A 24,365-nucleotide genomic window follows, 5' to 3' on the forward strand; every position below is an offset into this window, starting at 1 on the left:
AGATGGCGCTGCGGTCTGGGAAACTCTATAGTACGATATTTTCCACATATCCACCATGCGTAGCAATAATATGGCGTAGTCTCTGAATGAAATTACCCGAAACCTTTGACAACGTGTCTGGCGGAATGGCTTCACATGCAGATGAGATGTACTGCTTCAGCTGTTCAATTGTTTCTGGATTCTGGCGGTACACCTGGTCTTTCAAGTGTCCCCACAGAAAGAAGTCACAGGGGTTCATGTCTGGCGAATAGGGAGGCCAATCCACGCCGCCTCCTGTATATTTCGGATAGCCCAAAGCAATCACACGATCATCGAAATATTCATTCAGGAAATTAAAGACGTCGGCCGTGCGATGTGGCCGGGCACCATCTTGCATATACCACGAGGTGTTCGCAGTGTCGTCTAAGGCAGTTTGTACCGCCACAAATTCACGAAGAATGTCCAGATAGCGTGATGCAGTAATCGTTTCGGATCTGAAAAATGGGCCAATGATTCCTTTGGAAGAAATGGCGGCCCAGACCAGTACTTTTTGAGGATGCAGGGACGATGGGACTGCAACATGGGGCTTTTCGGTTCCCCATATGCGCCAGTTCTGTTTATTGACGAAGCCGTCCAGGTAAAAATAAGCTTCGTCAGTAAACCAAATACTGCCCACATGCATATCGCCGTCATCAATCCTGTGCACTATATCGTTAGCGAATGTCTCTCGTGCAGCAGTGGTAGCGGCGCTGAGGGGTTGCCGCGTTTGAATTTTGTATGGATAGAGGTGTAAACTCTGGCGCATGAGACGATACGTGGACGTTGGCGTCATTTGGACCGCAGCTGCAACACGGCGAACGGAAACCCCAAGCCGCTGTTGGATCACCTGCTGCACTAGCTGCGCGTTGCCCTCTGTGGTTGCCGTACGCGGTCGCCCTACCTTTCCAGCACGTTCATCCGTCACGTTCCCAGTCCGTTGAAATTTTTCAAACAGATCCTTTATTGTATCGCTTTTCGGTCCTTTGGTTACATTAAACCTCCGTTGAAAACTTCGTCTTGTTGCAACAACACTGTGTTCTAGGCGGTGGAATTCCAACACCAGAAAAATCCTCTGTTCTAAGGAATACACCATGTTGTCTACAGCACACTTGCACGTTGTGAACAGCACACGCTTACAGCAGAAAGACGACGTACAGAATGGCGCACCCACAGACTGCGTTGTCTTCTATATCTTTCACATCACTTGCAGCGCCATCTGTTGTTGAAAATTGTAACTACTGTAATTTCGAAAGTTTGTCCGCCTGAAAATGTACTGTTGTCCCAAGCATATTGCAACAAACGGTGTATTTCTATCGCTGCTCGTTTAGTTGTTATTGCCGTTTCAAATATACCGGTCATTTTTGAAGCACCCTGTATTATATATACGGGTCACTGTCTTTTCGCGACGATGTCGCAGCTTGTGAGAATTATTGACATCCTTGGGAGAGACAGCCATGACAAAACTATTTCACTAATACAAGATATGTGAGAGATGCAAAATGCCTTTAAATTCCAAGAAGAATGTAATAGTTTCAGTTCCAAAGAGTGTAAGTATTGACAGGTGAGAATATTACCGAATGATCAGTTTAATAAGTAATAGTAACAAAATATTTACAGATGAATGGAAAACTGTTATGGTTTGGAATCCTCTTAAATGTTGACTTTACGACTTACCTTAGAAGATATGATGAAGAAAGATAAGCCTACGTTTATAAAATTTGCAGAATTTGAAAAGGCTTTTGACAACGTTGATCGGAATACAATCCTTAAAATCCTGAAGGAGTAGGGATAAAATAAATGGAGGGAAAAATTATTTACAACTTGTGCCGAAACGAGACTACAGTTACCAAAATCGAAAGCTATGAAAAGGAAGCAGTACTTAAGAAGGGAGTGATATCGGGTTGTAGCCTTACTCCGATGTTATCCAGTCTGTACAATGAGGAAGTAGTAAAGGAAATCCATGAGAAATGTAGAAAGTTCGGGGAGAACAAAATAAAAATTTTAATAGTTGCTGGTGGTATTACAGTTATGTTAGAGACGACAAAGGACTTGGACGAGCAGTTGAATCGAACGAACAGTCTTGAAAGGAAGATATAAGATGAACATCAACAAAATCGAAACAAGGGCAATGGAATGTAGTCGAATTAAATCAAGCTATGCTGAGGGAATTAGATTAGGAACTGAAAAACTAAAACTAGTAGATGAGGTTTGCTATTTGGGCATCACAATAACTAACTATGGCCGAAGTAGTACATTTAAGAGCTAGTAAGTGTTTTCTGAAAGCATTTGTCTGGGGTGTAGGTTTTTACGGAAAAGTGAACGAAAAGCAGTTCATGCAAGAAGAGAATATAGCTTTTGAAATGTGGTTCGATGCATCTTCAGGAAGTGAGCTAGATTTTCAAATTTTTTTTAGAAAAATTGTATTCGAAAAAATCGCAAGATATTGTTGATACACTTGTGGACTATTTCTCCGCATAATCTCCATCCGGATCAATGCCTGTGGTGAGACGCGGCACGAGTTCCTTTGTGCCGTCCTCAAAGCACTCTCCCGGCAGCTCCTTTCCCCACTTCAAAACCTCTTTCCGCATCTCCTCGTCGGTTGAAAATTTATTCCCACTATTGTGTGCCTTCAGGGATGTGAAAAGATGATCATTGAAAGCACCAAGTCAGTGGAATACGGGGGGTGGTTCAAAGACTCCCAACCAAGTGAGTCTAAGAGCGCCTTGGTGGCTAAGGCTGTGTGAGGACGAACGTTGTCCTGCAATAAGCACACTCCTCGCGTCAGCGCTCCCCTACTTTTGTTTTGAATGACTCTTTGGGTTTTTGGGGGGTTCTCACAATATCGTCTGCTCCAGAGGCAGAAATTTGACCAGAATGAAGCCTTTTCAAAATGGTTCAAATGGGTCTGAGCACTATGGGACTTAACAAAAAAATGGTTCAAATGGCTCTGAGCACTGTGGGACACAACTTCTGCGGTCATTAGTCCCCTAGAACTTAGAACTACTTAAACCTAACTAACCTAAGGACATCACACACATCCATGCCCGAGGCAGGATTCGAACCTGCGACCGTAGCGGTCGCGCGGTTCCGGTCTGAAGCGCCTAGAACCGCTTGGCCACACTGGCCGGCAAGCCTTTTCTGTTCCAAAACACCGAGGCCCTGAGGCCATGATTTTTTTGTGGAAATTGTGATCTTGAATTTTTTGGCAGATGGGGAATTGGTGTGACGCCACTTTGGCGACTGTCTTTTTGTCTCAGGCTTGTAATGAGTCAGTCACGCATCATTTCGAGACAGAACAGAGCTCACCTTCGAATTTCAGTCGCTCAAGGAACTCGCAGGCTCTACTGACTCGATTTTTTTTTGTGCTTCTGTGTCAGCTCTTTTGGGACCCACCTCTGCCCATTTTCCGGTATCTCAGCGTTTCTGTGAGTGTTTCGTATGTTCTGGATAGTTGTGTAAACATCCCAGAAATTTCATCCACTGTCAATCGGCGGTCTTCGCGGACTGTTTCCTCGATTTTTTGCACCAACTCATCAGTCAAAACGAAAGGTTTCCACTCCTCTGTTCATTAATAATATTTATTCTGCTTCCACTAAACTCCCTACAGCACGTAAACACACTCGTTCAGCTCGTAATACCTTCGCCGTAAACCGATTCGATTCGCGAAAAAATTTCGGTAGGTGTTATTCCTTCCGCGAGCAGGAAGCAGATCACAGCCCGTGGCTCGTACTTTGCGAGATTTCTTACCGACATCTTTCACGCAGCTGGACGCTACAACGTGAGTTTACACTAGCGTGTTCCTGCTATACTCACTCTTGTCAGAGGTCCCCCACCCCTCTAACACAGTGTATCTGTCCCTCAAAAAACAAGAAACCTCAGCTCGTTATGGTAACGGTGCACTACTTACTGAACATGACTCTTACAACAGAAGAACTCTTAAGATTATCCGGCTAGATCGCGTAACTAATGAGGAGGTACTGAATCGAATTGGAGAGAAAACAAATTTGTGGCACAACCTGAGTAGGAGTTCAAATGGTTCAAATGGCTCTGAGCACTATGGGACTTAACATCTGAGGTCATCAGTCCCCTAGAACTTAGAACTACTTAAACCTAAGTAACGTAAGGACATCACACACATCCATGCCCGAGGCAGGATTCGAACCTGCGACCGTAGCGGTCGCGCGGTTCCAGATTGAAGCGCCTAGAACCGCTTTGCCACACCGGCCGGCTGAGTAGAAGAAGGGACAGGTTGATAGGACACATTCTGAGGTATCAAAGGATCACCACTTACAAGGGAAACTCCCCGTTCATGTCTCTCTCGTGTCCCAAGTTTTTTTCCTGAAAGTTATGAACTGTCCGTCCAGCTATTGACGTGTCTGTTCGCTATATTAGAATTTGTGTCCGCGTCTTAGTGTTATGTCCGTTTGCAGCAGCGAGGTCTAGGGAAGGGACCTCCAGATGTACGTACCCCCTATTTGTTCTAAACAAATACATGTTATAACTCTTGGTTTCGTTTTGGATTTTTGACTCTTGAATTTGTTGAAACATAATTCACGCTCGTTTATTTGTTGTTTTCATTTAGACGTCTATGCGGGATGTCGGCTGCGCTCATTGTTCATCACATTTACTTTCCACGGTAATATATTCTCACCATATGACTCATAGTTTATAACAAGTGTATAGTATGACAGTTACGAAGACTACAGAAGAAGAAAAGACACGTCAATTACCGGACGGAAAGTTAATAATTTTGTGAAAAAAAAGTTTGGTACGACAGAAATTTGAACACTAATCTTTGCAATCCAACACCGTAATCACACAACCACGACAGAGTAGCTGTTGGGTTGCGCTCAATGTTGTATATCTTAATCTTGGAACCTACTGTTTCTATTTTGCTTCTTTTTTCACAGTTCAGTACACCTTCCTGTTTTCATGCTTGATCTATATTCAGTTTTTGACGGGCTATCCACTGGACCATTTTATCACTAAATCTGAGGAGGGTGCGATGGGAGTTACCCTCGTTAGTATCGGAGGGAAGTGGGGCGAAGTGGGCGGGGGGGGGGGGAGTAAATATCGTTGAGGGGGACCAAGCGATGACTACAGTAAGCAGATTCAGAACGATGTATGCTGCATTAGTTATTCGGAGATGAAGAGGTTTGCACAGGATAGGATACCAAGGACAGCAGTATCAAACTAATCTTCAGACCGAAGGCGCCGGCCACTGTGGCCGAGCGATTCTAGGCTGCTTCAGGCCGGAACCGCGCGACTGCTACGGTCGAAGGTTCGAATCCTGCCTCGGACATGGATGTGGGTCGTGTCCTTAGGTTAGTTAGGATTACGTAGTTCTAAGTTCTAGGGGACTGATGACCTCAGATGTTAAAGTCCCATAGTGCTCAAACCATTTGAACCATTTAGACCAAAGGCCACAGCAACTACGAGAAAACATAGCTGAAATGCTATGGACACCTTTACATAATGAGCGAAAAGCTGTGAACTAAACCATAGTTGAACTAAAACGCGAAGACATATCAACCAATCTGTGGCACATGTCTTATCAGCACTTTCTAAGGATCCACGAAGAAGAAAAATAGAGCAGCTACTCGACAGAGCAAAAGACCTATAGGCGGTCTAAAAATCAGAGACTGTGTGTAAAAAGCTTTTTGGCCCAGTTCACAGCTCTATAACACTCTGCGCTAACAGACTCGATACGAAACCACAAACTTTAACACGTTTTGTTGAGCAAATACATTTCGTTCTATTTGTTATTGCCCCTAAGTTCTGAACCTGTTCACATGGAACTTGTTTTATGCCCTCTTCCAGTATTCAGGGTGGTCCACTGATCGTGACCGGGCCAAATATCTCACGAAATAAGCGTCAAGCGAAAAAACTACAAAGAACAAAACTTGTCTAACTTGAAGGGGGAAACCAGATGGGGGTATGGTTGCCCGCAAGATGGCGCTGCCATAGGCCAAACGGATATCAACTGCGTTTTTTTTTTTTTTTAAATAGCTACCCCCATTTCTATTACATATTCGTGTAGTACTTAAAGAAATATGAATGTTTTAGTTGGACCACTTTTTTCGCTTTGTGATAGATGTCGCTGTAATATTCACAAACATATGGCTCACAATTTTGGACGAACAGTTGGTGACAGGTAGGTTTTTTAAATTAAAATACAGAACGTAGCTATGTTTGAACCTTTTATTTCGGTTGTTCCAATGTGATACATGTACCTTTGTGAACTTATCATTTCTGAGAACGCATGCTGTTACAGCATGATTACCTATAAATACCACATTAATGCAATAAATGCTCAAAATGATGTCCGTCAACCTCAATGCATTTGGCAATACGTGTAACAACATTCCTCTAAACAGCAAGTAGACCGCCTTCTGTAATGTTCGCACATGCATTGACAATGCGCTGACGCATGTTGTCAGGCGTTGTCGGTGGATCACGATAGCAAATATCCTTCACCTTTCCCCACAGAAAGAAATCCGGGGACGTCAGATCCGGAGAACGTGCGGGCCTTGGTATGTATGGTGCTTCGACGACCAATCCATCTGTCATGAAATATGCTATTCAATACCGCTTCAAACGCAAGCGTGCTATGTGCCGGACATCCATCATGTTGGAAGTACATCGCCATTCTGTCATGCAGTGAAACATCTTGTGGCAACCTCGGTAGAACATTACGTAGGAAATCCGCACACATCGCACCATTTAGATTGCCATTCTAAAATAGGGGCCAATTATCCTTCCTTCCGTGATGCCGCACCGAACATTAACCCGCCAAGGTCATTGATGTTCCACTTGTCGCAGCCATCGTGGATTTTCCGTTGCCCAATAGTGCATAGTATGCCGGTTTACGTTACCGCTGTTGGTGAATGACGCTTCGTCGCTAAATAGGACGCCTGCAAAAAATCTGCCATCGTTCCGTAATTTCTCTTGTGCCCATTGGCAGAACTGTACACGACGTTCAAAGTTGTCGCCTTGCAATTCCTAGTGCATAGAAATATGGTACGGGTGCAATCGATATTGATATAGCATTCTCAACATCTACGTTTTTGAGATTCCCGACTCTCGCGCACTTTGTCTGCTACTGATGTGCGGATTAGCCGCGACAGCAGCTAAAACACCTACTTGGGCATCATCATTTGTTGCAGGTCGTGGTTGACGTTTCACATGTGGCTGAACGCTTCCTGTTTCCTTAAATAACGTAACTATCCGGCGAACGGTCCGGACACTTGGAAGACGTCGTCCAGGATACCGAGCAGCATTCATAGCACACGCCCGTTGGGCATTTGATCACAATAGCCATGCATCAACACGATATCGACATTTTCCGCAATTGGTAAACGGTCTATTTTAACATGGGTAATGTATCACGAAGCAAATACCGTCCGCACTGGCGGAATGTTACGTGATACCACGTACTTATACGTTTGTGACTATTACAGCGCCATCTATTACAAAGCGAAAAAAGTGGTCCAACTAAAACATTCATATTTCTTTACGTACTACACGAATATGTAATAAAGGATGGGGGTTCCTACTTTAAAAAACGCAGTTGATATCCTTTTGACCTATGGCAGCGCCATCTAGCGGGTCAACCATAGCGCCATCTGGTTTCACCCTTCAAGCTAGACGAGTCTCGTTATTTGTAGTTTTTTGTTTGATGCTTATTTCGTGAGATATTTGGCCCGGTCACGATCAATGGACCACCCTGTGTACGACATTACACTCTATCAAAAGTAATTAACGGATGGCCGATTTATTTCTAACTCTAAACATGGGTCAAATGGCTCTGAGCACTATGGAAATTAACTTCGGAGGTCATCAGTCCCCTAGAACGTAGCACTACTTAAACTTATCTAACCTAATGACATCACACACATCCATGCCCGATGCAGTATTCAAACCTGCAACCGTTGCGGTCGCGCGGTTCCAGACTGTAGCGGCTAGAACCGCTCGGCCATCCCGGCCGGCATTTCTAATTCTGTACTCCTTCTCTCACATTGTAGTAACGTTACGTGTCTAAAACATCAACATTAGATTACATGGCAGCAAGTCATTGGAGAAAACATGTTCTTCATCTCAAACTACACCCGCGAAAAACCTTTGATACACATCCAGTATACGAAAACAACACAAACTTTCATAGCGTCTTGCTTATGAATGTGATTATAGATGACGGTAGTGTTGAAAACTGTAATATTCCTGTTGACGGTTGTGCTTCTCTCCTCTACTTAACAAGACTGGATATGCCGAAATTTGATATGACTGGCGCCCTATCTGAATTGTACTATCTTCTCCAAACGACGGGACAGTAGCTCAAATAAACAAACTGTGTTTCGTTCCTCTGTAATCCAAAGGTTGTCTTACTACTCCAGCCTTTGACGGTGGAACTGTAATGTATGTTATGCCTCACAGCATTTGCAGCTTAATGAACACGTCATGGATCGGTCAGAAACTCGACTGGCTGCGCCTGGGTGAAATACTGAATTGATGTTAGCCAATGTGACTTGCCAAGTGCCTTGGGCGGTTCATGCTAGTACTGAAAAGTATCTAACGCACCAAAACATCTTGATTTACTGGCTATTCCTCGTCATTGTACTCTCATTGCAGTTATACAAGACGTCTCAGCACAGTCAAATTAGGAATTGGAATTCTTCTTTATTCAACCTATATCGTGTAAGGTTACAAATGCGTAAAGTAGACACACGATTTCAAACGCTACCCAGTCGTGATCTATCCAGAACAGGTTCCTCACATTTCGTGTCGGCAAATTCATTTTTGGCGCTCTGCAGTGAGCCGAGTGTCGGAATTCTCACACATTCCCACGCTACACAGAGCGCTAATCTGAGGCAGAACTAACTGTACTGGACCGAGGCAACGGTCTGGCCGGCCCCAAGGGAAAGCGGGTGTCAGGGGTGACGGATGGACTCGCGGTCCGCCTACTGAAACTAACAGTACGGAACGCCGAGTGGCGGTCGGCCCTTTGTCGCGTCACAAAGTGACGTGGGTGGAAGGGTTACGCCCCCCGGCGGCTCCCTGTGAGCCCTGCACAGCGGACCCTTGCATCTCACCGTCCACTGTCCACCACATCCCCGACTTCGAGGTTTCTGTCAAAGCTGCGTCGTTAATCTCGTGACTCCCGTAGGCGAAAGTCAACAACGCTTTACCTTTCAAGAGAAAGTCTGCCAGGCACATCTGCTCAGTACCAGCACGCCTGGGTATTTCCTACATAAGCACTAAGCTGAACAGTTAGTCAGATCACGGACAGGCAGCTCTGCCATTCGGTTTTTTCTCCTCACAGCTGTTACAACCTGCGTTCTTATTCATCCACATTACATTATCGTGATCTTTCGGTTCACATGTTCATTTTTTGTTTTAAGTTGATTTTCATTTGTCACTGCCAGCATTTGTATGGTTACCATGGACATCCAGATTTTCTCTCTCATCTGCTTTTCGAAGAATCTCATCTTGGTTTAATGGTTGTTTCTCGTTGTTTCAACAGTCACATACCAATATATTTTTAATAAAGAAAAAAGGTCGTGGGACTCCCATTTTCGCTTTACTGTAGCGCATTGTATCTCAAAATAATAAAGTTACGAATTGGAACGTCTCTTAATTCAACTTGCATAGTTTAAGGTTACAACTATGTAAATTAGATATAAGATTTCTGGACCAAAATCCAGCAACCAATCACTTTTAAGAATTATCTATGTATGAGACCGGCGAAATACCCTCAGACTTCAAGAAGAATATCATAATCCCAATCCCAAAGAAAGCAAGTGTTGACAGATGTGAAAATTACCGAACTATCAGTTTAATAAGTCACGGCTGCAAAATACTAACGCGAATTCTTTACAGACGAATGGAAAAACTAGTAGAAGCCGACCTTGGGGAAGATCAGTTTCGATTCCGTAGAAATATTGGAACACGTGAGGCAATACTGACCCTACGGCTTATCTTAGCAGAAAGATTAAGGAAAGGCAAACCTACATTTCTAGCATTTGTAGACTTACAGAAAGCTTTTGAGAATGTTGACTGGAATACTCTCTTTCAAATTCTGAAGGTGGCAGGGGTAAAATATAGGGAGAGAAAGGCTATTTACAATTTGTATAGAAACCAAATGACAGTTATAAGAGTCGAGGGGCATGAAAGGGAAGCAGTGGTTGGGAAGGGAGTGAGACATGGTTGTAGCCTCTCCCCGATGTTATTCAATCTGTATATTGAGCAAGCAGTGAAGTAAACAAGAGAAAAATTCGGAGTAGGTTTTAAAATCCATGGAGAAGAAATAAAAACTTTTAGTTTCGCCGATGACATTGTAATTCTGTCAGAGACAGCAAAGGACTTGGAAGAGCAGTTGAACGGAATGGACAGTGTCTTGAAAGGATGATGTAAGATGAACATCAAAAAAAGCAAAACGAAGATAATGGAATGTAGTCGAATTATGTCTGGTGATGCTGACGGAATTAGATTAGGAAATGAGACACTTAAAGTAGTAAAGGAGTTTTGCTATTTGGGGAGCAAAATAACTGATGATGGTCGAAGTAGAGAGGATATCAAATATAGACTGGCAATGGTAAGGAAAGCGTTTCTGAAGAAGAGAAATTTGTTAACATAGCGTATAGATTGAAGTGTCAGGAAGTCGTTTCTGAAAGTATTTGTATGGAGTGTAGCCATGTATGGAAGTGAAACATGGACGATAAATAGTTCAGACAAGAATAGAATAGCAGCTTTCGAAATGTGGTGCTACAGAAGAATGCTGAAGATTAGATGGGTAGATCACACAACTAATGAGGAGGTACTGAATAGTATTGGGGAGAAGAGGAGTTTGTGGCACAACTTGACTAGAAGAAGGGATCGGTTGTTAGGACATGTTCTGAGGCATCAAGGGATCACCAATTTAGTATTGGAGGGCAGTGTCGAGGGTAAAAATCGTAGAGGGAGACCAAGAGATGAATACACCAAGCAGATTCAGAAGGATGTAGGTTGCAGTAGGTACTGTGAGATGAAGCAGTTTGCACAGGATAGAGTAGCATGGAGAGCTGCATCAAACCAGTCTCAGGACTGAAGACCACAACAACAACTATTTTAAAAGAGATATCAATTTCGAACAGTTATGGATACTGCGCCTTTCGATCTTAAGATGGGATTAAAACTGGAAAAGGGTTTACGTATTAAAAATAGGAGTCTTGTTCCAACATTCATATTGTTACGTGCGTGTTTCAATATGGACACGACATTTTCTTGTAAAACTCTAGGTCGGAAAAAAAGAAATTCGTGTTTTCTCTCTGCTCTCCAATAGAATCTCAGTGTGTGGGCTGCGCAAAGTAGATATTACCGTAGCAGATAGAGATGTTGTTATTGTTGTTGTTACGATCTTCAGTCCGATGACTGGTTTGATGCTGCCGTCCACGTCACTCTATCCTGGGCAAGCCTCTTCGTCTCGGAATAACTACTGCAACCGACATCTTTCAGAATCTGCTTACTGTACCCATCTCTTGGTCTCTCTCTACAGTTTTTACCCTCCACACTTCCTTCCAGTACTAAACTGCTGATTCCTTGATGTCTCAGAATGTGTCCTGTCAACCTATCTCTTCTTTTAGTCAACTTAAGCCACAGATTTCTTTTCTCCCCAGTTCTATTCGTACCTCCTTATTGATTATGTGATCTACCCACCTAATTTTCGGTATTTTTCTGTAGCACTACACATAAAAAGATTTTATTCTCGTCTTGTGTGAACTGATTATCGTCCATGTTTACTTCGATGTAAGAATACATTCCATACAGAATAGACTACTTAACACTTAAATCTACATCCGATATTAACAGATTTCTCTTCTTCGGACATGGTTTTCTTGCCATTGCCTATCTACATTTTATATCCTCTCAACTTCGGCCAGTTGTTTTGCTGCCCAAATAGCAAAACTCATCCACTACTTTTCATGTTTTGTTTCATACTGTAATACCTTCAGCATCTCATAATTTAATTCGACCACATTCCTTTATCTTTGTTTTGCTTTTGTTGATGTTCGTCTTATATCCTCCTTTCGAGACACAGTCCATTCCGTTCAATTGCTCTTCAAAGTCCTTTTCTGTCTCTGGCAGAGTTACAGTGTCATTGGCAAACGTCAAAGTTTTTATTTCTTCTTCGGCAGGTAGGAATTTTAATATTTTTTCGTACATTTCGCGGCCCTGTCAGCAACTGTATAAATGTTAATTTTAAATTGATAACAGCCTGAAATTTTACATCGGCCAAACAGGAAGAGCCTTGCTAACAAGATAAAGGAACATATCCCTACTAAAGTTGGAGATGGCATGCGTGGTTCGACATTCGCTGAACACTTAGTGCAAACGGCTCACGCACCCAACCCTCCGGATAATACTCAGCTCTTGCAATGCGAAGTGAAGGGTGCGAGAATGGATATTCTGGAAGAAATGCAAATTATTAAACACTTACTATATGGCAAAAATAATCTTCTTAACGACCAGTTGCAGCTGCGAAACAAAAACTTTTTTGAAGGTTTTCAACCGTTATTCCATCCGCCATAATTTTAGGGAGTAATCATTATACCCTTGCCAACATGTTTTTAGCACTCCCGTTTGCTCAATAGCTGGGATTATCTGGTATTTCAAACCCATAGTTATCCTCAGACAGTCAAGTTCGATGATTAGTCCGAATATGCTAGGTTGACTTAAAATAGTAAACGCATTGCTCCCTTCACTTTTGACGTCCAACCAATTATTACAAATGTTAAGACAGTCGATGTATCTTAGTTCCTCACAGGATAACGTATTCGTCAATTTTGTTAGCTGTACGTGGTTATTCATAAAAATTTTAAGTTTAGGAGTATATGTTGATATCAGTGTTAACAAGTACGCATGACACACTATCGCGCATGCGCTCTCGAGGCTATAGACAGTTCCCGTACAACATCCGTTGCTGCCGTACTGCGGTCTGGAAGTGGGGCCGAGGCTGTTCCCCAGATAAGTTACTGCAGTATGACGATGTATTACTATATTATACTTTTTAGTTTTTGACGTTGTCCGTTATGGACAAATCGTAGTTCCTTTTATTCTGAAGAAGGTTGGGTTACCCCAACTAAAACCTAGGTAAACATTGCAACTGAGGCTGTTGTTAATTAAAAATTTGTTTCTTCTCCCTGAGCTTTAATTCCTGCTCCAAATTGTTCTTTGGATTCCTTTACCGATTGTTCAGTGTACAGACTGAAAAACATCGGGGATAAGTTACAACCCTTTCTCATTTTCTTCTCGGCCAGCGCTTCCCTTTCATGCTACCCGACTCTTAGGGTATTTTTACGTCTGACAGCTACTGCACAATATTTACGCCTAGCAGAAATTGTGTCTAATATAAAAATGAATAATTTATATCAGACATATATATTTATACCACCAGCGATTACACCAATAGTTGTAAACACAGTTTATTTGCAAGATCAAATTCGCCCGACAGATATCGCAGAAGTAGGTTGCTCGTTAGCGTTTCTGGCAGTGAGAGGCAGAACAGAGTGAAGACATATAATAGGTTAACGGAAATGGCGGAAGGACGAAGACCAGGATCAGTATGGTGTTCTTGACAAATATGTTGCAGCCTAAATGAGAAGGCTCTCTCCAGAATATTTACGTAAAGAATGAGAATAAAATTTCAGCAAGACATACTGGTGACCAGTGGAAAATGCACAAAAAAGACCAATATTCTCCTGCTTACAAGCCTGCCCCGGGTTGGGCACCAGCTGTCTCATTCTACCTTTCTCAGCACATTTAAAAATTTTCCCAAAAATTTTGGCTTGCGAACATATTCGCGCTCTTTTCAACATCAACTCACCTTAATTCCCACAAGCTCCCCTAACAGTTAATAGCTCACACCCAATAGTCCATCGCTGTAAGTCGCTCATACACATCCACACCCACTTACCCATCCTCAGTCATCCATTTAGCCCAACTCATTGTCATTACCTGTTTGTGTCTCTCTAACTGTTACTGTCTCCTGTGTCACAGCCACAGTCCAATTCTTTTTGTCCTAATAGTGCTGCCTCCTCTCTGTGTCACTGTGTCCCTCTTGTTCCCTCTTACTGCTACTATCTCATTCATTCCTTCCCGCTGCTACTGTCTTTTCCACTATCTTTCTCTTCCCCGTTGTGATTGTCATAGATTCCGTCTCTCATTATCACTGGCTCTCACTCACTTCCACTTTCTCCTTCTCTTTATTCCTTTCCCTCTGGCACTGTATTCTTCATTCTTTTCCTAGCAATATTCTATCAGTTACGTTCCACTGCCACAATGTCCCTCTCTTTTTCTCACACTACCATTGTCTCCTTCGCTCTTTCTATACCACAGCCACTGTCTACTATCTTCCAGTACTTATTACTTTTACGTCTCTTTCCCACTGCCACTGTCTCCTTTTCTCTCAGTATAAAAAAGTGCAAATATGTTCGCATGCCAAAATTGTTGGGAACATTTTTAAAGCTCCTAAGTAATACAGGGTGTTACAAAAAGGTACGGCCAAACCTTCAGGAAACATTCCTCACACACAAATAAAGAAAAGACGTTATATGGACATGCGTCCGGAAACGCTTAATTTCCATGTTAGAGCTCATTTTAGTTTCGCCCACCTACGCTCAATGGAGCACGTTATCATGATTTCATACGGGATACTCTACCTGTGCTGCTAGAACATGTGGCTTTACAAGTACGACACAACATGTGGTTCATGCACGATGGAGCTCCTGCACATTTCAGTCGAAGTGTTCGTACGCTTCTCAACAACAGATTCGGTGACCGACGGATTGGTAGAGGCGGACCAATTCCATGGCCTCCACGCTCTCCTGACCTCAACCCTTTTGACTTTCATTTACGGGGGCATTTGAAAGCTCTTGTCTACGCAACCCCGGAACCAAATGTAGAGACTCTTCGTGATCGTATTGTGGACGGCTGTGATACAATACGCCATTCTCCAGGGCTGCATCAGCGCATCAGTGATTCCATGCGACGGAGGGTGGATGCATGTATCTTCGCTAACGGAGGACATTTTGAACATTTCCTGTAACAAAGTGTTTCAAGTCACACTGGTACGTTCTGTTGCTGTGTGTTTCCATTCCAAGATTAATGTGATTTGAAGAGAAGTAATAAAATGAGCTCTAACATGGGAAGTAAACGTTTCCGGACACATGTCCACATAACGTATTTTCTTTCTTTGTGTGTGAGGAATGTTTCCTGAAGGTTTGGCCGTACCTTTTTGTAACACCCTGTGTAGAATGAACCAGCTGGTGCCCCACTTTAAACTGGAGCGTATTTGCCTTTTCTGTACTCCGAAATGAGCATTTCTCCGTTGATTCCCTTCTTTTCCCCGCCACAGCAGGGCAGTCAGAAAAATTTTGATAGTTTACTTACATGAAATTGAAATAACGCAAAACTAATTTCACACACCAGACAGGATTTTACGCGCAGAAAAATTTTGCATGTGCTTCATTACTACGACATGGGGTTCCCAGAACCCTTCTTATGATAACGGGCGCACTTCGCAGCATATTTATCCGTGTGACGTCACTTTATAAACTACGTTTCCACCTCAGATCGTATTTTCTGTGTTTACGTGCACAAGTATAATAAAGTTGAACCACTTGATCTGTGAAACGGACAAAAATATCATGAACTTTTTCAGCTTTGTTCGAGATATGAATCTTAGGAATATATTGTAACAAAAACCATGTTTTTCGGGAGTTTGACGATAACGGATAAAGATTTTTGAAAACGGAAAGATGGCACTTCAAGATTAATGCCTAGAGAATATACCGTTAAAATTTGAGTAATCTGATTTGGTTATTTATTGTTTAGAATTCGTCTCATACCCAATTCTACATACGTATTTTACGTGTGGAATTATGGTAAGTTTGAACCTGTGTGTCTCGGAAACGGATAAAATATCAATAAAATTTTCAGGACTGCTCGAAATTGGGGTATTGGAAAAATATCGTAAAAATTTCACCCATTTCCTGTGTTAGACCGTTTTGCGATCCGCGGCTCGGTTTTGTCACAAAAAATTGTAAAAAACTTTTTTGGCTGTTTCTAAGCAACCGCCCACGAACCACTGGTACCTGCATAAGCCCACGGTAGATCACGTCAACTGCAAAAAGGGCCAAATGATTTGTTGTATTGGCCTAAGCACCGAGGAAGTGTGTAATATTCATAGTTTGACGCTGTATCGTAGAATAGTGAAGCTAAAACGATTCTTCTGAAGGGTATGCAAACGGTCCCAGGCCCAAGAGCTATTGAAAACACCTGACTCGACCTTTCTATCACAAGTAGTAACCGAGGTATGAGCTCCGGAAGAATCACCGTTTTTGTGCATGGTCTTTTGGAACATATTAGGTGGCACATAAATGAGAAGGATGAGCTACAGTCTAATCCTACTTGTCACAGCTACAGTAATCCGAATTCGGTTGCTTCGGGTAGTGGATTTTTCGAATCATCAAGCAATTGTGAACAATACATAAATCTACAACCACCAAGAACCTTAGCATCTTTCATACGCACTGAAACTGACAGTACCTTTTCACCTATACAACAACGATTACCTTAATGTAATCGTATGCATACTTCAACAACAATTAGACTTATTGTATATTTTGCTATTCTGAATAAACAGCTGTCATATATAAATGTAACTAAGTGGGTCTCACATTTTTTACGAGTTACAGCATTTCCGAAACTGTCGGACGTATATCCATGACGTAAATTTCTGTTGATTACTGTAAGTATGTAAACAGCCAAAGCGATTTTCTGTGACACTCTAGATGTATTTCCGGAGAAAACGTCCGATGAAGCCACACCTTTATAACTACCGTCTGGTTTCTGTACAAGCCGTAAATAGCCTTTCGCTCTCTGTGTTTTACCTGCGCTACCTTCACAATTTCAAAGAGTGTATTACAGTCAACATAGTCAAATCCTTAAGTTTACCAACGTTGTAAACCTAAGTTTGCCTGTCTTAAACCCATCTTCTAAGATAAGTCGTCACGTCACTATTACCTCACATGTTCCTACAGTTCTCCTTGTAAGGTGTCAGGCAAATCCAACACCTTCCCTGAAAACCCTGACATGATAAGCAAATCCAGTAGTATGTCACATAGCTCCGAATAAATCGTGACATCAAATTAACCAAAGTAATACGAGTAACGAGTGAGCAAATGGAATACCACAGACTAACACAAGAATGCCTAAATGCATGTCACACCTTCCCACCGTGAGACAGACGCAGTTCCGAGGGGAGAAACGTGAACAGAAGCCGAGAGCAGAACCGTGTTAAGCTGGAAGGCTCTACGATAAGGGACGGACGGACACCCACGTTGCCAGCTAACCGCTAGGACCACACCACCCGCAAGTTTTAGTGTGAGACTTTTTCGCGTCTCTGTTACGTCAGGACCACCCCCTAGCCAATATTAAAAGCTAGAGCCCTCCAGAAGAACAATATAGATCTTACGATAACACAAAAAGGGCTACACCACCCGCAAGTTTTAGCGTGAGACTTTTTCGCGTCTCTGTTACGTTAGGACCACCCCCCAGCCCATGCTAAAACATAGAGCCCTCCAGAAGAACAGTATAGATCTTACGATAACACTAAAGGACCACACCAGCTGCAAGTTTTAGCGTGAGACTTTTTCGCGTCTCTGTTACGTTGCAAACTTTAAAAAAACATTGCCCCACCACGAAAAGTATAACGTTTCTCATTGGATAGACAGAATTTTTGTAGGTGGAGCTTAAGGTTAACATTGAGACCCTGATTGGTCAGATGAAAACACAGCCAGATAGTTTTTTTAAACCAACTTCGGTAAATTGTAGTAAGGAGAAGTTAGGAAAGAGTTGCTTCCGAGACGGCGAGGTGACCGGAGCTGTGCTGCCTGCCGCCCCCTGGCGAACACTGACAAGGTAATGAAAGCATGCGATGCCGCATAACAGCGCATAAAGCTTCACTCAGAACTGCAGAAGTCTCATCTGTTACACCCCCTTTTTGCGTAATACTAGTGTCGATCGTCAATTAAAGCTCATGGTGTTCACAGTTGCTACTTGAAGTAAAAATCTGAAACGCGATGATTTTTCTGTTATATAGTTATTGAGAAGCCACATCAGCCACTGTAATTTACGACAAGTTAGATAAGTAATTAAAGATAATTGAGGGTCACTATAGACCATTTCGATAGTTTTCTCTTTTGTGAAACTTAATTTAAACCTAGATTATAGATGTGATATGGCATAGGTCATCCTTCGATCCATTGTAGAAACTGGAAACCCATTCAGGGAATATTCGTTCACATTTTTGTTGAACGCAGTTGGTTTTAATCATCCTGTATTAAAACATTTCCTTTTATCAATAATGCAATTTATAAACAATGTTTTGTGAGTAGAATAAAATTTCCAGTGGTAAACTTAACTGCTTTTTCGACGTTATTTTACCAGCTAACTAAAACTAGGAAAGCCTTGAACCCCTTCCACTAAATTTAGTTAGTATTAAGGTTCTTTTACAGGGAGTGCAGTGGAGCTGACGCTGAAATCATTAAGTATTTGGTTATATCATCGCTAGTCTCACTGAACTCTTCTGAATTCTACATGTCATGTGTGGTCTGGCGTCTCCTTACCAGCAACAGGTCCCAGGTTCAAACTAGTCAATTCCCTAGAAAACACGCTCAGAGCGTCGTTGCGCGAAAGTGGTAGGGAGACACGATATAGAACAAACAGACACCACACAGAATGTTAGATCCTGAATACAAACTCATCTTCCCCGTGGTTGATTTCTGCCAGTTTTTCCATTTTTCTGGAAATAATTCTTGCTAGTACTTTGTAGTCATGTCTTATTAAGCTCATACTTCGATAATATTCACAACTGTCAGCACCTGCTTTCTTTGGAATGGGAATTATTACATTGTCTTGAATGCGAAGATTATTTCCCCTTACTCATGTAAATGTCCACCCTCGGTAGCTGAGTGATCAGCGCGACAGAATGTCAATCCTAAGGTCCCGGGTTCGATTCCCGGCTGTGTCGGAGATTTTCTCCACTCAGGGACTGGGTGTTGTGTTGTCCTAATCATCACCATTTCATCCCCATCGACGCGCAAGTCGCCGAAGTGGCGTCAGATCGGAAGACTTGCACCCGGCGAACGGTCTACCCGACGGGAGGCCCTAGTCACTCGACATTTACTCATATAAATTGTACAGCTGACGGAATAGGTTCGTCGTGGATGGCTCTACCAAGGATACTATTAGTTGTGACAGAAGGCTATCTACTCCTGGGGCCTTGTTCCGACAGGTACAACATATCTTGTATTTTGCGTTATGTGTTCTAAACACTTAATTATTAGTTAGAAAGTATATTTTTTTATTTTTTGTTTCAAGTCTGAATGTGTGCCGGTATTAATAATTGAGTGTGAAACAATAAAAATATAACTTACAGTTGGTTTATAGCTAAAATATATTTATTCCGAATTGTTGAGCATTGAAAACAAATCCATTACTTCATTCTCAGCAATATAAGAAATTATCTGCTGAATCTAAAAGTGACTGTACCTCACTTAAAAGATAACCCTTTTGGATGAAGCAACAAAACTTAAAGCGTTATTGAAAAAACACAAAGAAATTACAAAAGGTTATTCGTATGATTGACGATGAAAGGCTTACACGATTGGTGCCGCATTTCTTGAACGAAGACCTAAAGCAAACAAGAAAATAAATATCTCCATGTTGTTTGTACTAATTTAAATATAATCGAAACGGTATAGTACGCCGATTTGAGACGTGTCACCTCAGAAACCAAACGTATCTGGGAGGCAAAGACCCAACATCATGAAAGGCGAAGCAGATCTGATCTATCCTAGCAGCTGTAGCCAAGAGAGTAACTATAATCCGTTCATCATAAGGATAAACCTGATGTAAACAAACACAAACGCGATGATTCGCCACCAGCCGTAGCACACGTATACTGGTGTTATCAGGCTCTTGGAAGTAGGTCCTACTTATGTGTAACATGTATTATTACTAAGTTACGTTAAATGAAACTTTAAGATATTCAAATGTATTAACAGCCATCAACGTATTTCTTAATCACGTTTTAGCCACATAGTTTTTTTTTTTTTTTTTCAAAAATCGTGTACAGTCACAGCCTCTGCAGCGTTGTGCTCTGATTGTCGCGCTGTTAATGCGCAGTATGAAAATGACTGAGGATGTTGTCTGTTACGTAGTGAAACACGCGTGTGGAACAAGGTTAGAAAGTGCCGAGAAATAGGCTGTTCTTAATGTTTTTCATAAATTTACGGAGATAATCGGCTTTGAAGTTTTCCCAGCGTTGTATATTAATGCAGTTGATAAACAAACTCACATTGAACGTGTAGCCCAGTCGGTAGCGTAATGGAATGTGAAGCAAAGGCGGTTATCTGTGCGTTTCTTCAAATTTCCCCGGAATCAGTTTTTCCTTCTCGTTCAATTTGAAATACCTACATCTCGTAATTATGAAATTCATCATCATGTTTTATGAATAATGAACGTCCTCTTGTTTCTAATTACATATTGGACGCGAAATTCCTTTTTCCATTTCAAGTACAAATTCTTAATTACCGATATTTTATGAAAGACTGTTCATAAAAATTGTTTAAATTAAGAGAACATAACAATTTAATTTTTAAGGCCAAAATATAAAACCAAATCCTCTTTATTTGTACTATGTCCATTGTTTTATAACATATAGATAAATATCGTAGAAACACGAAAAACAATCATTTTCACAGCATCGAGCACATCATACAAATGCTGCATTTTTACATTTGCTACTGTACCATTGCAATATGAACCCAACAGAACTGACGTGGAGCCAAACTGCGGGATTTGCCCCGAGAGTTAACAAGACTGTTAAGCTGCCAGACGTACTGGAACTGACGCACGCAGCTTCTTCACACGTCACTGCCGAACGCTGGCGCGATATGTTGGCTTCGTGGGTTCTTTTCTTGGTAGGCTCGTTATCCACGTAGCAAGTGACACTTCCAGAATTGTTCTGACAGACCTTTTAATGTTCTGTCTAATTCTTCTCGCTGAACCACTGTCCCATCTCGTCTTCATCTAGTCCTCTTCTCTTCCTGTTATACTGCCTTCAGGTTCGTTCCCCTTGTGTAGCCCCTATATATACTCCATCCATCTTTCAGCCTTTCACCTTTATTCCATGACCATGGGTCATACTAGAATACAAATAAATAAAGAGTATCACTAATATGATAAGATATTAAAATTTTCTTGCTTTCAAGTAAGTTCTATCATTAAATAAACATAGACAGTCACTATTTTTCATTTTCGGTGAAAGAGCGCCATGAAAACAATGACGAGATCTTAGACGTCTATTAAAATTCGCAGAATTTATCAATTTCTCTTAAGAGCACTTTGTAACAGTAGTTTATACTTCTTACACGTGTAATGCAGGAAACAGAGAAGTGCGTAGCTTCCGTTGTTGATAGTCTTAGACTGTACAAGAGTTCGCTGTGAGACGTAGCTTGAACATCGTTTGTCTAACGTTAAGCGCACACAGAGTTTCCGTGTTTCGCACCGAGATAGTTCTGTGATAGTGTAGATTAAAATATCTGAGTCAACGAAGTACTGTGTTTATTGTTATTTGGCGGGATGGGTGTGAAGAAAGTAACAGAGCATGAAACTAGTGTATGTCCATCGCATACAGTGTATGTCCATCACAAAAATATCAGAAATGCTGTTAGGTTCTGTCTTAGCTACTGCAATGAATACTATAGTTGAGGTAAATTCAAAAGAGATGACAGACGATGTGAGATGTACCTCAATAATGACAAAAGAACTACGAATAAAAGACCTGTTAAAGTATCCGAGGAAAGGCAACAAATGAAAACATTGAAGACTATGGTAGAGAGAAAGACGGGAAAATCGCCACAAAAGACAACAGTTGACCGCTCGGAGAGAAATAGAATACGCAGCAGACATTACAGTCAACTTTGACAGAAAGACGAACCTCTCAAAACAAAGAAGACAGACGGACCCATAAGTGATGTACGTCGGAAGTCTCGACAGAAATATCGATAAATTCCACCCAATGCCTTGGGTAAACAAATTTATTCAGAAGTGCCGGTTATGAAGACTGATATTCCGTGTCTGCTACTGGCACAAACCGTGTCAAAATAGAGCTTACAAAAGAGAAGCATCAAATCAGTTACTACAGAAAAAATTCTTCAGACAAAATGATTCGGATTTATATGTTCCTACACATATGTTAAACAAACAAAACGAAATCGGGGATGGACAAGTCTCAGTAAGTGAAGAGGAAATATTGGACATACCTTTAATTGTTAGTGAATATACATCTACAAAGGTGCGGAGGTTTTTTCGAAGCGAATTACGCAGAATGAAATTGAAATGCTATGGAAACTTGAAGCTTGTTTGTTAACATATAATATTTGTATGTATTCATGGAACGAGATGTGCTGTAATATCGTACATACCTTCTGCGAGACAATGTTTGAACTGGCTGCGTTATGGGCACAGTGGCAACCAATGCAATGGCCAGATATGATTCGAAAGATGCGGTGGACAACACATATCACAGACATAACCGTCTCGTCCATTTTATGTATTTGCTGCCAAGAAAGTTATTTAGCCATGGACAGAAGACACCGAGAAAATGCCAGAAGGAAAAAACACAACAATTAGCTACCATCAACTATACTACAAAGTGTTAAATTCATATAGCTTCGCCACTGCGGCATACCATTCATTAGTCAGATTAATCAAAATATTCTGAATAATTCAGTTGTGATGTAGTGCTGAATAAACAACATGGAAAAATTTCCTCCACTGAAGAGAATGGTCCACGTGCACTACAAAGTAAGCCAACGACTACGGCCGAGAACAACCTATTTTGCTCCACGGCACAACAGGAAAATAAAAATGGGCACGGTAGGCAAGTGGATAAGATTAGTAACTGCAGTGCATATTGCTCAGCTCATGTACCTTCTTAGCGAGTGATGCAATAAACAACACCAAACCCGTGTACTCCTACACTTCACAGGATAAATATCGCTAACAAGGGAACCTCCCCATCGCACCCCCCTCAGATTTAGATATAAGTTGGCACAGTGGATAGGCCTTGATAAACTGAGCACAGATCAATTGAGAAAACAGGAAGAAGTTGTGTGGAACTGTGAAAAAATAAGCAAAATATACAAACTGAGTACTCCATGGGCCACATAATGGACTATGTCAGCTGAAGAGCGCCGTGTTCCCGTGGTAGCGTGAGCAGCTGTGGAACGAGAGGTCCTTGGTTCAAGTCTTCCCTCGACTGAAAATTTTACTTTCTTTATTTTTGCATAGTTATTATCTGTCCGTTCGTTCATTCACATCTCTCTTCACTGTAATAAGTTTAGTGTCTGTGTTTTGCGACCGCATCGCAAAACCGTGCGATTAGTAGACGAAAGGACGTGCCTCTCCAATGGGAACAGAAAATATTTGATCGCAAGGTCATAGGTCAACTGATTCCTCCACAGGAAAACACATCTGATATATTCTATACGACACTGGTGACGGCATGTGCGTCACATGACAGGAATATGTTGTCGACCCACCTAACTTGTACACTTGGCGAATGGGTAAAAAGATTCTTCTACCTTGCCCGATTTAGGTTTTCGTGTGGATGTGATGATCACTCCCAAAAAAGTGATGAAAACATAAGAGTTTGTCACATAAACTGAAAATAAAAAATTAAACTTTTCACTCGTTGGAAGATTTGAACCAAGGACCTTTCGTTCCGCAGCTGCTCACGTTACCACGAGACCACAGCGCTCCTCCGTTCCCATCGTCCATAATGTTGCGTAACTTCCCTTGAACTACTCAGTTTGTATATTTTGCTTATTTTTTCACAGTTCCACACAAGTTCTTCCTGTTTTCTCAATTGATCTGTGTTCAGTTTTTCAAGGCCTATCCACTGTGCCAACTTATAACTAAATCTGAGGGGGGTGCGATGGGGAGGTTCCCTTGTAAGATCCAAACTGTAGCTGATCACAGATTACCGGGCAGTATATACAGTTTAATATTGGCTGTTATGGGGTGGATAAAATCAACAGGAGGTGAAAACATACAACCGAAAGAAATTGGGAAAGACATATCCGATAAATAAATTTTACTACAAGAATTACACCGAAATGAACTACATATCGCAGCCCTTTCGGAATCTTGCTTAAGCCTAATTTTGCAACGTCAGACAGTGAAATACAGCTATGTGGAAGTGGAGAATAAACGAAGAATACAATAAATGAACTCAATACCTA

Source organism: Schistocerca nitens, chromosome 1 (assembly GCF_023898315.1).
Source record: "Schistocerca nitens isolate TAMUIC-IGC-003100 chromosome 1, iqSchNite1.1, whole genome shotgun sequence".
In the NCBI taxonomy this organism is placed as follows: domain Eukaryota; kingdom Metazoa; phylum Arthropoda; class Insecta; order Orthoptera; family Acrididae; genus Schistocerca; species Schistocerca nitens.